Source organism: Nyctibius grandis, chromosome Z (genome assembly GCF_013368605.1).
Source record: "Nyctibius grandis isolate bNycGra1 chromosome Z, bNycGra1.pri, whole genome shotgun sequence".
NCBI classification, from domain to species: Eukaryota; Metazoa; Chordata; class Aves; order Nyctibiiformes; family Nyctibiidae; genus Nyctibius; species Nyctibius grandis.
Window position 1 is genome coordinate 96,129,436 of NC_090695.1, and position 17,169 is coordinate 96,146,604.

General features: G+C 48.4%; 1 protein-coding gene across 3 annotated transcripts in view; it reads right to left on the reverse strand.

Moving 5' to 3' along the window:
- RNF216 (ring finger protein 216) overlaps positions 1-17,169 on the reverse strand; it is an 80,567-nt gene that overhangs the window by 16,160 nt on the left and 47,238 nt on the right. The window lies entirely within an intron of this gene.

The following is a 17,169-nucleotide window of genomic DNA, read 5'->3' on the forward strand; positions in this document are numbered from 1 at the left end:
CGTCCATAAAGCAGAGGTGGAATGTGAACAAATATATACGAATTTAACCAGAATAGCTGAACTAAACTTAGAGCAAGTGACTGAACCCTCCTGTTTTTGTAAACTCTTTAGCAAAGAGGCTCTAATCCACGACTGGTAAAGCTGCGTGGAGCAGGAGAGCGGTGGAGGCACTATTGGCAAGGGAACTTGGACTAACACTGGGGACAGAGCTCATTTTTTTTGGTTGGCTAGCCAAAGAAAACATAATTTTGTTTTGGGTCAAACAAGAGATTTTCCTTTAATTTGAGGAAGATTAAAAAACATCCAAATAAAACTTGGAAAAAGTACACGTTTCACAATCCAACTGTTTCATCTTCAGGATGGCTGGGGCTCAGGCTTTTAAATCCAACTTTCTCCCCCTGGCAGGAAAACTCTGTGAAGCATCCTCTTCCCCTCCACACCAAAGAAGGTCCCAAAAGAGCTTTGCCCAGCTCTGGTCACACTATTAGCGAAAGACGACGACTGCAGAGGCAGATCTTTCCCGCTTGCATTACCTTCATTTTATTTTAATGAGGAAATTGGACGTTTATACGAGATAGGATAGAAGTAACTGCTTAAAGACACATGTAGGCAGCAACACTTTTGATCGCAAGTCAGACAAACAGGACGAAGACCAAAGCTTCCAAGGAAGCCAGCCCTAGGAGGGGGGGCAAAACGTCGACTTGTTTGTATTTGTGCTTGCTGGGAGATGCGTAACAGCTTGTGCTTTCATCTGGAGAATTAAAGACTCCTCGCCCTGGCTGCTACGCCGGACGTGTTTGCAGACTGCAGGGTAAGGGCTGGAGCAAGAGGAGTGCCAAGCCTGTGACTGTGTCCCAAAAGCTCTGCGGAGAATTTTGTGATCACTCACGTTGCAAATGCACCCTTCGGCAGGCAGGCACTGGTTTTAAGGGGCAGTAAATGCCTTGGCTCTATTCATCCTCATGAATCATTCATCATACCCTGCGTTTTCCTGCTAAAGCCGTTAAAACAGGCACCATTTTGTGTGCATTTGTTGGCAGGCCAGGTCTGGCTCTTATCGGCGCGGGAGGATCAGACTTGGAGCTGTTCACATACCTCGATGAGGACCCACCTTCCCCTTTTTATTCTCGACACCCAGCCACATGCCATTCCAACATCAAAAGTGCTGTAGGGGTTTGTTTTTTAACATACATCAAGGGTTAAAAACAGTCTTTGGAGCCCTGCCACACCGAACCACTTTCACACGCCAGCAACAAAGATTTAACAGCTTTTTGCCAGAAGGGTTGGCACACTTTCCAGCCAGGAGCCGACCATTCCCAATTACTTAACTCCAGGAGCCCCCTTCGCTGCCGAATTAGAAGTGATGCCCTTCCGAAGCAGATGGTGCTGCTTATATGGTCGTACCACGCCATTCCCTTCGCCTTTTGTTACTGCCACCATCCTCACTCTGCACGCTGCGGCTATCTGAAGAACAACGCTCTCCCTCGAGCTGAGGCGGCTGATATGTGCCAAACAGTTGTCTCCTATACCGGGGAAAAGGGATTCCTGCGCAGGCGAGGAGGAAGGGAAGAGGCACGGCAGCGCATGTTCCCAAACGCGCCGGGATGGCGTGAGAGAGGAGGGATCCGGTTCCCCGCGTCCTGGTGACCGCTGCACAGCGAGGGCCATCGCAGCTGTGCGTTTCTGGGAGCCCTCCCAAGACGTGTTGGCCACAGGGAGCTGCAAACCCACGGGCAGCTCTGCCTGCCTGTTCCAACGCACCCCATGAGGGAGATGTCCCCGTGGCTCCCGAGCTCCGAGTGTCTCCTGGTGCTGCTCCTGACCAAGCCACCTCCTCTCCAAAACTCGACGCAACTTCTCCCCTTGTTCTGCCGAAGACAATGGCACGTTGTTGGCAGCTACAGGAACCCATGCTGGACCCCTTTGCACAAAAGCAGGGAGAAAGCCCACGGTTCAGACAAAGGCAACTGCTCCAGCGCCATAACTGAGGTCACAGCTTTCGCCCGAGAAAAGAAAAATGACTTTTAATTTTTACTCTTATTTGAATCCAACTCGCTCGGCCGCTGAGGGTTTTGCACATCTCACGTGATGACAATTCTGATCTCTACAGTTTCCACAGGGGGTTCTTTTATTTTAGAAACAGCTTTTTTTTTTTGATAAAGAAACATACTCTGCCATTACCATATCAATTAACCTAAACAGACAGTCGGATGGCAGATTTTTTGCAACCAGCCTAGATTATTTCTATTGTAAGAGCAGTGCTTGGCACCAAGACTGGCTGCTGCAATATAAGGCAGTGCCTAAGCTCACACAAAGAGGGAACAAGCCCATCCCAGCCCCCAAATCCTCTACTCCAAACCTACCAGCCGAGAAGCAAGTCAGTCCATGAAAACCAAGACCCTGCCCAACTTCTCCAGCGCCTTGTCCACTAGCAAGCCCTGGCCTACTCACATAGGGGTATCTGATGTGGTCAAGCACATTTTGGTTTATTTTTAATGGCTTTTCAGTTAAATTAATCATTTCTGGACCGTGTTAATCCCATGTTTCTCCTGCCTTTCCCCAGCCCACTCCCCCTCACAGGCAGGCACAGCTCACGCTCTCGGCGCGAGGGGCAGCGTGTTTGCAGAAGCCTTGGCGTTAGCGAGTGGCTCCAAACCAGGCACGGATGGAGGAGATTAAGTGTCTGCTGCCTGTTACATCTGCCCGAGCTTGGCAGGCAGCCTGGGACAGTCCATTAATGCGCCGGGCTGGGACGGCGGAGAGGAGGATGTGATGGAGAGGGTGTTTAATCGCACACTCTAATCTCCTCACTGTACATCTGTTAGAGGTAGTGGCTCCGTTTCCTCTCGCTGGCCGCCAGGAAGCAGCCGGGATTAACACAAACATGTTTGGGTTCAGGAGGATCCCTTGTTCCCAGGGTCAGCACTGCGGATACGCAGCTTTCTGTGCTCAGGGCCAGCCTGGCTAAGGGCGGCCAGTTTGCTTTTAGCACGGGCATCGCAATCCTTAAACGTCCTTGTTAATTGGCCCAGCACCTAACAAAGGCAGAAGGGAGTGTTTCACAGGAACCTGTCTCCTTCCTCAGCACTTCTACTGCTACTTGCAACGGATGCTACAGTTTTAAAACACAACCTAAACTTTTTTTTCACTCCACTGTCTACTATAAATAACTCTCCAAGGTCCAGCCCACGTATCGCTGGGGGGAAAACCCAAATAATCACCGTCTCCCTGCCACTCTCCATGTCCTTTTGGCTACAGTCAGGCTGGTGTATGCACTGCCAGCAATGCAGATGCACTGGTTTTCCTGGTTTCAACCCAAACAAATGCCACATGGACAAAAACATCAGATGATACAGATCACGGACCGGCTGCCCACGGCATTCCTGTGTGCTCGCTTCTTCTGTAGGAGTTTACACGAAGCCATTTACTGATTGAGCAGAATGCGAAGGGAGGAGGGGAAGCTCAACTTAAACACCACCAGGCGATGGCCGAGGCTGTCATCGCCGCCCTCCGGCTCTCAGCGGTGGCTCTGAGCAGAGTCCAGCGCTTGCCTTAGCTCTCCATATGCTGGTTAATTAAATCCTTTCGCCGCTGCGCCGTGCCACTCCCCGCGTCCCCCAGCAAGGGCGAGCTGCACGCTCCGGCGGCCTCTGCCCGTCGCACACGTGGGGACGGCGGCTGCTGTGCTCCCTGCTAGGAGTGAGGGAACTAAAACACGCTGCATATCCCTTCGATGCTCGCTGGGACGGAGCCCCAGAATCACAGAATCAATCAGGTTGGAAGAGACCTCTGGGATCATCGAGTCCAACCATTGCCCCGGTGACTGATTCTCTGCTTCTTCCTGCTTTTAGACACACAATAGCACAGGCTAACCTCAACCAGGCCAAGTTTTACCCAAAAACAGATGTGAATGCAACAGCCTTAGAATAGCACCTCAGGGCCAGTCCATACTGCGCTGGTTTAATTAAAGGGCTGCAATCCCCAACCAGACGAGTTAATGGGAAAACAAAGAACCACACAGTCTTCCTCCCCACAAAGTCTCCGCTGTCCAGAAAGCTGCACTAACCTTTGCTAAAAATGGATGCAGAAGTAGCTAAACGAATGCAACCTTTAAGCATGGATAAGCTCTCACGAGCAAACTCCCTGGGAGCTGTTTCTGTGATTTCCTATACATTAAGCTGGGATAAAGAGGCTACAATCCAGCCCAAAACAATTCATTTTGGTGAGAGACCCCTCTTTAGAGATGTACAAACACCCAGCACGGGGAAGTGGGACCCCAACTCCACAGGTACCCGACCGCCCAGTACAGAGCGCTCCTTCCAGCACGAACTGCTGCGGCAGCTCTCCGGTCCCACAGCCGCCAGCATCGCCGCACACGACGGGTGAGATGGGCAGCAGGTACCAACCCCAAATGCACAAAATCCACGCAGTGTGGAGAAATGAATGCCGTGCCTCAATGAACACTGTGCCTCGGAGGGGCGAGGAGCAAGGGGCTGGGAGAATGGGGGTGCTGGGTGGGTTTGCTGCTCCCCCCTGGGAGCTGTGCTGGGTCCTCCCCCCCCCAAGCAAGGCTGTTCCCCGGGCAGCGCTGCCGCACAGCGGCCACTGGCCACACGGCAGCTCCTGGGACAGAAAGGAGGGGACGAGAAGTTAAGAGAAACCCAGGGAAAAACTGAAGTCTCCTCTCCTTAGCACAGCCATGATTTATTCTGGGAAAGGAGAGGCTGCAGGGAGATGTAAGGCAAAGGCACAAGCCTTGGACTAGGCTGTAAGAGCACACCAGGGGGTAAACAGAGACCAACAAGCGATGGGAGAGTTAAAAGCCAGATAAGGAAAATCTGCATTTATATCCAACACCCACCAGGAGGGTTGGTTAAAGCTTTTATGACCAGGTATTAAATCCCATTACCAAAAACAACCAGCCTCCTGTTTAGCGTGTTCTTGTTAAACTGAGCATACTGCACTCCCTCGCCATGCTTAAGACACTGGAGATGCGCAATGCCCTTTTGCTTCCAGAAACGCACCGGTTCCCACAGAGGTTTGGGTCATCTGCGTCAGAATCTGAGAACCAGAAACACGTGGTAACTCCCACCCCACGCTTGCCTAAGTCAGCAGGACTATCTCGTATCTGTAATTCAGAAGTTCCTGAAACACATACACCAAAGCAAAGCAAGCTTTTCCTCTCCCCAGAGCTTGACTTTAAAAGGCCAGACCAGCTGCTGGTTTGGGTGCAGTGGTTAGAGACCTGTAGAGCAAAAATATCTGCAGCTTCACACAAGAAGCGCCGCTCAGCACCAGTATCACCTATGCCTGGGGTAGCACAAGAACTTGCCTGCTGATCTCATGCTCACGTACCACAGTGTAATCGGAGTAAGAGAAACGGCTCTTGCATTGAGAAGGACCATGATTTAATCCGAACTTGTACAAAACTTTAAAGGTTTTTTTTTTTTTTCATTATTTGGGATGTTTTGAAAGAAGTATTTTTGTTTCAAAGCTACTTCCTCTCAAGCTCCAGAGATGTGAGGAATGTATCAAACGCTGCAGGCAGCAGCTCGGCTGTGTAAATGGGCACTGGAGTACTTGCATCACACACTCATTGCACCAGGATCACTTCCCTGAAACTGAGAAACAAGTGTTTCTCATAAGGATAAGGTTCACCCCTTAAAATAACATTTTTCAGAAGCTAGTCCCCTGCCCTGAGCAGGCTGATGTCGCACACAGCACCTCTCCAGCTCAGCACACCGGGAAGTCTGGATACGGCCAGAGTGGATTGGCTTCGTGACCTACCCAGAGGTGGTCACCAACCAACCTGGGTCGGGCTGCAGTGCAGGCAGAGGAAACCACTGCTTGGTCACTTTATAAAGGCAGGTTAAATATAGTCTGTGACCTCACACCGAAGATGTTGTCCAAATCAGCATACCTGAGGTCATATTGCTCCTTCCTATGGCAGAAAGTTAAGAGAAATTCAGTGCATTCTCCTAGAAACACCTCTGTAGTTGTTAATCACAGTTTCTAGATCTGCTGGACTGATTGCAGATAATAGCTATGTGCCTTCCCAGCCAACGTAAATAATTAAATACGAGCAGCCTAGTTCAAAGCGCCCAGCAGCTGACCCTCCTGCACCTCTGCCCAGTGCAGGCTGCCTTACCCCGCTCAGCAGAGGGATCTCAGGGGTTATCCATCTAATCCTACGCACAGCCTCGCATAAAAGGGATGCTGCTCCCATTAGCTGGAACTCGAAATGATGAAATCCAGCAGGGCTAAATAACAGGGGAACCGGTAGAAACAATAGAGACCGTAGGAGAGGAACAGATTTAGGTTTCAAGACAAGCAATCTGATTTTTAAAGAATAACTCTGAAAGGTCACTCAAGGGGTTGCACGACATCAAGAAGGTTAAGGTGTAACAAACCCATGGTATCTTATCTGCAGAGGTACCGGCTAACGATGCATTGTAAGACTGAGAGGAGAAACAAATACTGAAGTTAATTTTGAAACTTCCCTCTTGCACCACCACATGATAAACAAATCCCCCCACGTCAGCCCGCCCCAGACACAACTCCCTACCCAGGGCTTTGGGTGGCAGGAACTGGAGAAAGCCTCCTCCAGATCTGCCCTGGTTTTCTGGTGGTTCTCTCTCCCTCTACCATCTCCCAGATTTTATTGTGTTATGAAGGAATCACACGAGGAACTCTGTTACAGATGTCCTCTCCTCCATCCACAGCTGCGTGGAGACCCAGGTTTATGTAACACACCTACAACCACTTTTAATGAGCCTCTGCAATATGGCAATTTTGATGGTAATTTAGCATCGTTAACACACTTCATTTCCAATTTAGAGCCTTTTTAACTGTAGTCTCTACATACAGACATTAACACTCCAGGTCATTATAACACCAGCAAGGGATGAGAGAAGGTGAAGTGTCTGAGCAGAGCAGCTGTGCTGGTAAACAGCTTTAGTTTAGGTACAAATACACCCTCAGAAATTGGGCAAGTACAGCTTGCTTTGCCGGCGAAATTAAAGCCAAACGAGGGGAAAACCCCAAAGTAAGGTGCTCCTAGCTTCAACTGGCCATAGTAAAACAAAAATAAATCAAAAGTGTTGGGGAATTAGCAAAGAGAAATGAAAGCAAAATGATACCTGACCTCCTTGAAATCTCAGAAGTTCAGATGATTTATTGTTTTAATGCCTATGTGGTACAGAGTTACCTCTTACCTGCTGCCCAAGAGCTCTGTGCAGACAGCAAGGGGACGGCTTTGCAGCCCCTGAACCGAGCCACGCAGCGCAAGAGCCACAGCAGCCAGCCCTATATTTATAGCTATAGCATCTACGGCAGATAAACTGAAAATGTCCCTCTGAACCGCTAACCTCCATCTTCCAACCTCCCCAACGTGACAGTGAGCCATCTGCAGCTCGTTTGCTACGCTAAAATAAGCTAGTGGTAAAACCAAAGCCGATGGCTTTGCTACCAGCAGCCTTGCTGAAACTTCCCGGCGAGAAAGAGCATTGCACCACATCTTAAAAAGCCAAAACCACCGAGAAGTGCAGTGTGATGGAAGAGTTTACACCAGAGCTCCAGTGCAGACACGTGCTGGATGTCACTGGATTTCCCCCCGCACCACAAAAGCTATTCCGTTGCCAGTTCAAAATAATAATTTATTTAAAAAAAAAAAGATACCAAGCATATGAGTATACACCAAAATAAAGCAGAGTAAAGTACTGAAAATTAACCAGGGAAATAGATGTGCCAGCAACTCACTGATTCCTCTTTCAGAGCCCCCAGATGACGTTTCCTTCCCCTCCCGTACCTAAAGCATCCATGAGCCCAGCCTAACACCAGTTGGGCCTGGGCTTCCGTTCGGGGCGGAGGTGGCAAAGAAGCTTCAAAACCGCAACGTGGGGGTGGTTTTTCAAGCCCTGCTAAGGCTGTTTGGCCTTGCAGCTTTGGTGGATGCGATGTGCCTCCCCAGGGCTGCAGGGAGGGATGAGGACACTGGGAAGGAGATGCAGTGACGTCCAAAACCATCGGGCAGAGGCTGCAGGAATCAAAAGTGTCTCTTACCCAAAGCACACCTTGAAATGGGGGAAAACACCAGCTTCAGCCCTTGCCAGGTATACACTGCCACATCCCTGTAGGTCACTGTGTGAATGAAGGGGGGTATTTTGCAGGCAGGACCACACCAGCCTTGAGGTTCTGGAATAACAGAGGAATGCCCAACGCACACCCTGCAAACCCGCCAGCCCCAGCGAGGAGCACGGCAGGGGGGACACAGCGATCCCAGGCCATCACTCACAGTGCCTGCTCACCCCCAGACCAGTCTAATCTCAACCAAAGCCCATCGGCCGCCTGAACTCCTGAGGGAGGCCGGGCAGGTTAATCACAGCGGCGCTGCAATATCCTGCCAAACAAGGGTAACTCAGGACACATTTGTCTTCTAATTAGACGAGTTGTTTAATCTGTAATTTAATTTTCGTTTAAGTCATATGATCTCTTTTAATTAATTTTTTTTTTAATAGTCACACAAAAATGTAGGACTTGGAAACACTTTGGAACAAGAGGACCCCCCTCTCGGATCTGCAGACATTGAAGCTAAACTGAATTAGCAGTTCCAAGGGCAGCCTCTCCACCCACATCAGCTCTGAAACCAAAGCTGGTGATCCAGCAAGACAGGCTCGCTTCTGCACAATCACGTGAGACCCAGCAAGAGGCAGGGAAAATGAGACTAAAAACACCTTGAACCCTGAAAATATTTGTGAGGTCCCATCGCAACGGGAAGAGCACGCTGCAACCCTCGGCGTTACGAAATCCCCAGGCAAGCAGTTCCCTTTCTGTTATGCTTACAAACACTCATTAGGAAGACCGGTTCCCCTCTTCCCCCCTCGCTTCAGCAGGGCACCCAACAAGTTTAATTAAGCGCACTGTTCAAGTATTTGCATGGCATGACTTGTCTACAAACCAGAGATGTTGCAAGCCTGTTTTCTGTAGAAGCCAAAAAATGAAAAAGCACAAGCTACCTCATCTCCAGGGGTCTGCTGGAGACCCAGGAGTCATTCCTAAGTAGCAACAGTCATTTCTGCCATGACCCAACCACAACGGCAAAACAAACCGGAATATTTCACATTGTATCACTGACCTCTGTTCAGTTTTGAGGGGAGAATCCTGCCTGGATCACGAGAAGAAAAGCCATCCTACCACCCCAGGCCACTGAGGAATGCTGCTCCTGTTGCAAGACAGGGGTCCACTGGTCACCTTTGCCACATGCAGACCATCTCCCTCCTTCTACATCCATACAGTAAGAAAAAATTAAAGAGAACTGCAAGTAGGGAGGGCTTTGGTATGGTTGAACGTAGGTAAGGATCAAGACTGGCGCTTTGGGGGTTACCTTATCGAAATGGTGGGTTATTAAGTTATGCTGTACATGCAGTTCCTCCAAAAGGATTAAGGTCGATACCCCCAAAGGGGTATCAACCACTGACAAAAATGCAGTGTGGGATAGTGAAAGATTTCATCAACAATTTTGGCAGCACAAGTGAAGTACTTAGAAACAGGCCTGGTTTTGGCCATTTCCCCAGCCTCAGAGCAGCTCACAGATCCTGTTCTCATTTTCCTGGGATCTCTATTGTAAAGACAATGAGAGGAAGGGGAAAACCAAAAAAAGTGTGATCACAAACACACCATCGTTAACACAGAGTTGAAGAATACGCGGATGCTACTGAAAACCATTTCCAAAGTGCTTCTCCAACACGTGGGGAAGTGTTTAGCTCCTACTGACCAGTTAATAATCCCATGAAAGAGGCTTTCCAGATCAGCAAACCCTACTGCCCTTCCTGCAGTCAACCACCAAGGAACGGAGATCTCCAAAACACCTTTCTCTGAAAGACAAGCCCCAACTGGAAGCGGCGATTGAGCGAGGGGCAGCTGGAATTAAACACGAGATCCATAACGTACTGAGATGGTTGTGTGAGTCCACATCCACCGCTTGTGCTTCCAGTGTCCAACTCGTGTTCAAAGGTGCAAGGAGGGAAGGAACAACCAGTTGGTCCAGGGTAAGAACAGTCTTTCAGCTGCCTGCCAGAGGAAAGAGCGGGGGAGCCCATACATGAACCATTTTGTTTAAGTCAGCAGCTACTGGAAGCAAAGGAGGCGCGTGGACAGTCCCGGGACCATCACAACCGCCTCCCTTAACCAGTTACTCTTTTTTTTTTTTGTCCTCTCCTAATTTCTGAGCTCAAGTGCTGAATAAGAACCGAAACTAAAGCAGCAGCCAACGGGTTTTGCAGGGAAGAAACACGAGCTGCACCACTTCAAAATCGCGCAGTTTAACTGACTGCCAAGCGATCCATTTGCATTAATGTCGTGAAACAGGATATGAAGCACTTTGGAGCAAGAAACGGGAGATTGACTTCTTTAGAAAAATACTTTTAAGGTTCAAATTCATCGAACCATTTGTAGCCACGGATGATTTGTAAAAGACATTATTGGCTGACAAAGCTGGCTTTTGGCTTACCAACCCCACTGGCAATTACCACCCAGAGGGACATTACCTGCTTTCAGCTAATGAGTGAAGCCAGTGCCAAGTGTCAGGCACAAAGACCACATTAACTGCTGTGGAAAATGGTTCTTTAGGGTCCAGGAAAAAAAAAACCCTATTCTGAGACACCCATGAGAGGCCAAGATATTTTGCCTGGTGTAAAGAACTGAAGGTGATTGTCAAAAAGAATTGAGTATTGTCTTCCTATGCTTATCTAGATTCAATCAGAGTTATCTAGACTCAGTCAGGCTATCTGAAAACCACCCTGGCTTTGGACCAGATAAACTTCTCCCCATGAAATTAAGCAGTCACAATTCCTAATTGCTGTCTTAAGCAACAGGACTGGAAACCTAAGGCAAGCAAACAAACCCAGCACCTCTGGGCAGATGTTGTAACTTGGTTTATTTTAGCCTAGAATTTACGATGTCGCAAAGCACGTCCCCACCCATTCGGAGCTCCTTCCCCCTGCCCGACTTCTCGCTTCCACTTCTGACCCAGGATTTTATTGCAAAGGGAAACCAGCATTATTGGCCATAAAAGGAAAAGACCCATCTGTCACATTTCTGCGGAGGGGAGTCAACAAGGAGGAACTTCAGTGACTTCCTTAAAATTCCGGAAACATCACAGGCCACCGCTGGCCCCCCCTAAGGATTAAAGGGTTTTTCTCCCACTTCTGTCCGGGATGCATGTGGGCAACGACACCAGACTGCAGAGAAGCACAGATGTCCCATTTGAAAGGAAGACAAAAGGGGAGGGCAACAAAAAAAGCTGGCAGCAAACAGGCAGAGGCGGGCAGCACGCGGGGAGCTCCCGTGCGTGGTCGGGAAGCCTCTGCGAGGGCACTTCAGACCCACGATGCACCATTTTACCAGGTGACCCAATATCCTCCTTTCCACACAAGACGAGGTATGCATCTGCTGGAAAACAATGCTTAAACAAGCTGAGAATTTAATTTGAATCAGGAAGGCATTTGCCCTTTTAGTTACGGCACGTTTATGTTTGCTTAACAAACCCCTACGTTTCTTCCATCAGATATTATTCCAAATTTCTGAGCTTAAATGCAGACACTGTCAATCCAAAAATAAGCAATTTTATTCAGGAACAGTAACTTTGCTTTTATGCCTTCTTTTTTTTCTTTTTTTTTTAAACAAAAAAGTATTCTCTTACCTTTACACCGTTAAACACAGCCATACTTAAATCCACCTACACAAAGACGAAGGCCAAATGGCCTCGCACTTAAAATTGCTCGCTGGTTGCCATCAGCACTTTACACCTTGCATTTCAGATCATCAACAACAAAAGCTGACAGGACAATTTCATTTTTGTTTGGTCCTAGTTTCACTTTCAGAATCACATAAAACACTGCAGCAGTATTGGGTGGAAACCACAAAACTGGTTATGACTCCAGAAGTAAAAATGAACCTGAGCTTCAGTTTGTCAAGTCTTATTAAGAGAGATGATGTCTGCGCAATGGCATTTGGGGAGAAAAGTCAGTGTGATGCTCATGGGGCACGTTAAGATCCCAAGACATCATCTATTGTAGGGAACTACATAGTTGGAGCTTTATGTTAAAAAGGCGTTTTCAAGAAGGTCAAAGAATCACCGCTTTGTACTCGCAATATCTCCAAGTTTCTTCCGTTCTGTGGTTCCCACATGCATGACTGGTGCATCCCCCCTCTCAAACCAGAAGGCTTCCAGCAAGAAGGGAGTCAGACAACACTAATGGATCTGTGTCCTTCCCCTTTATACCCAAGGAAATACTGCTCTGTCCCACACCAGACCTCAGGACAAGCCGCTTCACTCCGGGCATCTCTCAAACATCTCCAACTGCTCTCCCGTGAACGTCCCACTAGCAGATCACCCAAGAGCACTTCCAGATTCACCTTGAGTTTCGGTTAGCCTTGTTCAGGTGCATAAGCTTAACCTTTGGTAACACACACTAAAACCGAGCACCGCTGTGAAATGGTTTGGTGTGGTGGGTTGGGTGCTGCCTGGCAGCCAGAGGGAGCAGCTATTGAGACCCTCAACTCTCCCCCGCTTTGTTTTAAATATATAAACACTACTACTCAACTTCCCAGGAGCACAAAGAGGATATACTATAACAGAAACCCACAAAAACTTCACTTTTTGGTTTTGGCTGCTAATCTGGAACCTCTCCCTTGGAAGACCAGCTTTTCAGAACAAGCCTGAAAAACACCCTGTCTTACAGGAAAGTCTCATTACAGGACAGGTGAACAGAAAAAAGTTACCCTCCCTGAGACACAATAAATCACCAAAATTAAATACAGATCAGATAGACATCAGACAGCTTCAGGCTGCAAGGTTTCTTTGGACGTATTGTTCAAACCATATTCTTAAATCAGATCCTCACTACCCACTAAGCATTTGGTCGGTTGTGGGTCCCACTGCTAAACCTGGTGCTGATGTCCCCTTGTAAGCAAGCCAGCGGGCTGTTAGCTACTCCAACAACTTCCAAAGCCAATTTATTTTATGAAGCAAGATCCTCAGCAAACTCAGAGAAAAAAAGAACAAAAAAAGAAAAGAAAAAGCAGGTACAACACCTCATTTTACTGTTTTCAGATGCAAAACCTCACAAAGCTTTTTTGACATGAGGTTGCTAAAAATAACTCATCCTTAAAAAGCCCTGTTATTTTTATACAGTCACAAGAATCACTGGATTGCTTCTAATTATCCCATCCTTCCTTGGAATTTCTATTTGTGCTTAACAAGACACAACAGGCTGCGACACCACTGCAATCATCACACATCTTGAATTACAGGCAACTGGATAAGTTTAGTTTCTCCTTGGGAACAGTTTTGGGAGAACGACAGTTAAAAAAAAAAGCCTGTTTTACTGTGGTCTTTGGAGTCTATGTTAAAAACAAGCTTACAGCTAAGGTGCCAGACCAAAGTAGAAACAGATCTTTCTCTGGCCACGCTTGAAAACAAAACCGGTCTCTAACACTGATTCACAGCAGGATTAGAAACGTTCCACCTAAACAGGATCAACGAGGAGATTCCTAAAAAGCCCCTAGAGCAGGACTAGGTCTATTGGACTTCACTGTCTTTCCTGTAAATACATCCTTACGGCTTCTGGCTTCCAGGGGACATTTACTTTCCCCCAGACTGTGGTAACACAGAGGAATCTGCTCTAGGCACAACAGACATACAAACAGTTGGCCATCTGCACTGCGCCCGCCTGTACCAGACTGGCAGCTGTACCCCTACTGGTAAGCACACTCCCAGCGCCCGGTCCCTGCTCCCCCAGCATCTCCCATGGTGCGCGTCAGCACTCAGCTATTACTGGAACTCATTACTGCATGTCCAAATATTTGCACGGAAAACTGCTGGACGCTTACTCATAGGATGCCTGGCTCCTGCATGATCTTAATGCTCCCAACACCCCAAGGGGAGGAACATTTCCAGAATCAGCACCTACAGCCCCACGGTTTTCTAGCAAGCTGCATCTACTCGAAGCCAGAATTCACACCATATTTCAACTGCCATTATTTCACGCTACTTTTTTTTTCGCCTTTGAAAAACGTGATGCTTTTATCTGAAGAGTCATCCATTGCAATTTGTATTGTCATGGCAACACAACTCCCTCCCGTGCCCCAAACCCCATCCCCGAGTCTCATTGTGTTTGTTACCAGACAGGCACGCAGCACGCTGCATACAGATGAACGGTGCCTCTCAGAGTGGTCTCAGGCCTCCTCTCCCTGCAGCTGTACCGACACAGCTCCTGCTACAGGGGTATAGTTGCAACAGGAGAAGGGAAGGAGTCTTACTAAGTCAAATTTCTCTATTCAGACAAAGAAATAAGCTTTATTAGTACAAGGCAGTTGTGTAGTACGTACAACTATACTGGTTAAAATGAAGAGACCAGGTTCATAACCAGTCTGAGCCATAAGAGAAAAAAAAAATATTTAGAGCAAAACCCTCTTACACCTGCTAAGGCAGCTGGGCCATATTGGTAAAGAAAAAGGGGAAGATCACTCCACAAAGGAGCGTACTCAAGAACAGGGCTCTGGAGCCCTCTTATGGCAGCTCGCTCTCAGCTTCCTCAGAGCAAAACCCCTCATATGCCTCATGGTATCTCTGTGTAGACAAAGATGCAATGCCATTGGGATAGGGTGGGAACAACATCATCTGGCTGGGATGGAGCTTTGATAACACAAACGTTACAACCCCACACTTCCAGCTACTTGACTGCTCCCGATGAGTGTGCAAAGACTGGACAACTGCTGTGTTTGAAGGGTGTGACAGAAGACAGTGAGACCAACCTCCTCCGAAGCTGGAGTGTTGCTTTAGCAATAGAAAAACACATGAGGGGTGCTAAGGAAATTACTAAATCTACTGCTCCAGCCCTAACAACTGCTCCACAGGGATGTCAGGCTGCCCAGTGCCATGCAGGAAGGCCAGACTGGTTTCATACCAATCCTTTCTTGACTTCTCCAGGACAGTAAGGTCCAACAGAGCCACAGAGCTCAGTTACTGACAGGTCAAAATCTCTGCCCAGCAGACGCTGAGGGAGCACACGGTGAGGAGGTGGCTCGCCGCTAGCGGGTAAGAGCACGGCTGCTGGGCTCCAAAGGGGTTACAAAGCTTCAACAGCAGGGAAATATTTATGGAGGAAAGATGCTGAGCTGTGCATGTTTCCCAGGCTGGAGATGGTTTTAATTTACCTCTTGCAAAGGCTGTGATTATTTGCTGCTGGTTTTTGTTGAAAGCATCTATTTCAGGCCCACTTGCTCCCTCTGGTGTCACAGCTCTGCAGCTGATTCAGAATAAAACACTCCCCAAAACCACACGAACTACAAGGAATCCTGCTTTTTCTTTTCCCCCCCTGGGAAAGAGGGGGCAATATTTATAAGCATTAGTGATTATAGCAGCCTTGCCAGGCACAAAGCATCCTTTGACTATAGCGCACTAACGACATTAAAAATATCTCCTAGAGTTTAGAGCTACAGCTAGAAAGAGTCTCCTCTTTTTCCAGCTCTCCCCTTTGGAGACTGGTCTCTGCCTGCCTTGAGCTGAACTGCAGCATCCACCATGCTTCCTCACCAGGTCTTCCTCTGTAGCAGCCCCCAGCTGCATGCTTCTGGTCAGTGCTGACATGCTGTTATTAAAATCTTAGTTTAGAGCTTTTTATGAGCACAGAGATTTTAAAGTATCCTCACCATCAGCTAGACTGAAGCCTGGCACCCGATCACCTCTGGACTAGCTGCACTCTGGGGGAGGAAGGCGTACCTCGTCAGCCCTCTCGTGTCACTCCCCCATCTCCAGACACCTGCACAGCCCCACAGACAAAAAAGAACCAGTCTTCACCATCATTAAAACTATCGCTTCTCAACCAATACTGCCTGCCCAGGCATTTACTAGATGCCACCTCGCTGCACAGCTCTTCTGCTTCTTTCTTCCAGCCTCAAGCTGCTCCTCCTCTGCTTTGCCTTTATGTTTCATCTCCTTTCTCTCATCACCAAGCTGCTGTATGATGCTGCTATAGCACTGAGGGCAACTGACACTGGTCCTTGTCCCCCCTTTTCCCTTTGTGAGCTGCAGCTGCTCCTCTCCCCATCCCCACCCAGAGGATGCTACACACTGAGGCTGCCTGGCCCCTGCACCCCCCTCTGCACCCTCACTAACCCCAGGGGCATCGGCTGCCCCACATCTCTTCCCCAAGCTGGCAACAACAGCTCAGCCAGCCTGGCAGAATCCCTTCTCAGCCCACGTGAACAAGGTTTCCAAGCTCTCCTCATAAAGCATCTACCCCACTTCACATTCTCTGATTAATACGTACCTTGAAGGGAACCATAAATATTTGCCTGGATTTTCTCTTAATCTTGCTATGACATAGTTATTAGGATTGCTGGAGTGCGGGTTGATAAGCAATGGGGTGGAGCGCTGGAGTGTTTCAGGAGATGACAGGAACATCTCGCTGTATTTTACTGATGTGGATGCCTTGGTGACCTGTGCTAATCCACTTGGAAAATTACTATGAGAGAATAAAGAGTCTTAAAACATGAAGCAGGAGGTGGAGTGCTGCAAAGAGGAGTCTACTTCCAGACCAGCCTCTTCTAAGTGTATGCATGAACATCTGTATTCAATGCTGAGTGTAGAGTCACAAACAGAACCACGCAGAGAAGAACCCAGCGCAGGACCTTCCCGCACGCCCACATCCACGTGCATCGGTTCCGTAGCAGGAGAGATCGAGGAACCCTAGCTTATAGCACAAACTTTCAGTGTACACATACTGAAATGACTGCCTTCAGCCTGGAACAAAAGCCGTTTAACAAACCACCGTGCTGAAACGAAGGCTGTTTGCAGAGCTCAGGCCAAAAGCGGAGGCTGAGATGCAGTGATTACCTGCAGCCATTTCCATACGGATCTCTTACTTCTCAATATCAAGACGGTGCTGGTTTTCTCCACCAGCAAAATTCGCATGACCCAGTGTGGTGTCACTAAGTCCCCCCAGACCTGTGTTGTTTCCAGCGCAGGAAGGCGGAAGGCAGGTCGGAAGCACCGTAGGGACAGGGCAGGTGTGCTGCTCCTCCGCGTGGGCCAGGGACCTTCTGCACCCTTGGTGGTACTTCATCTAATGGCTCTCTATCAATTTTTCTTCTTGGAGTTTGTACTGT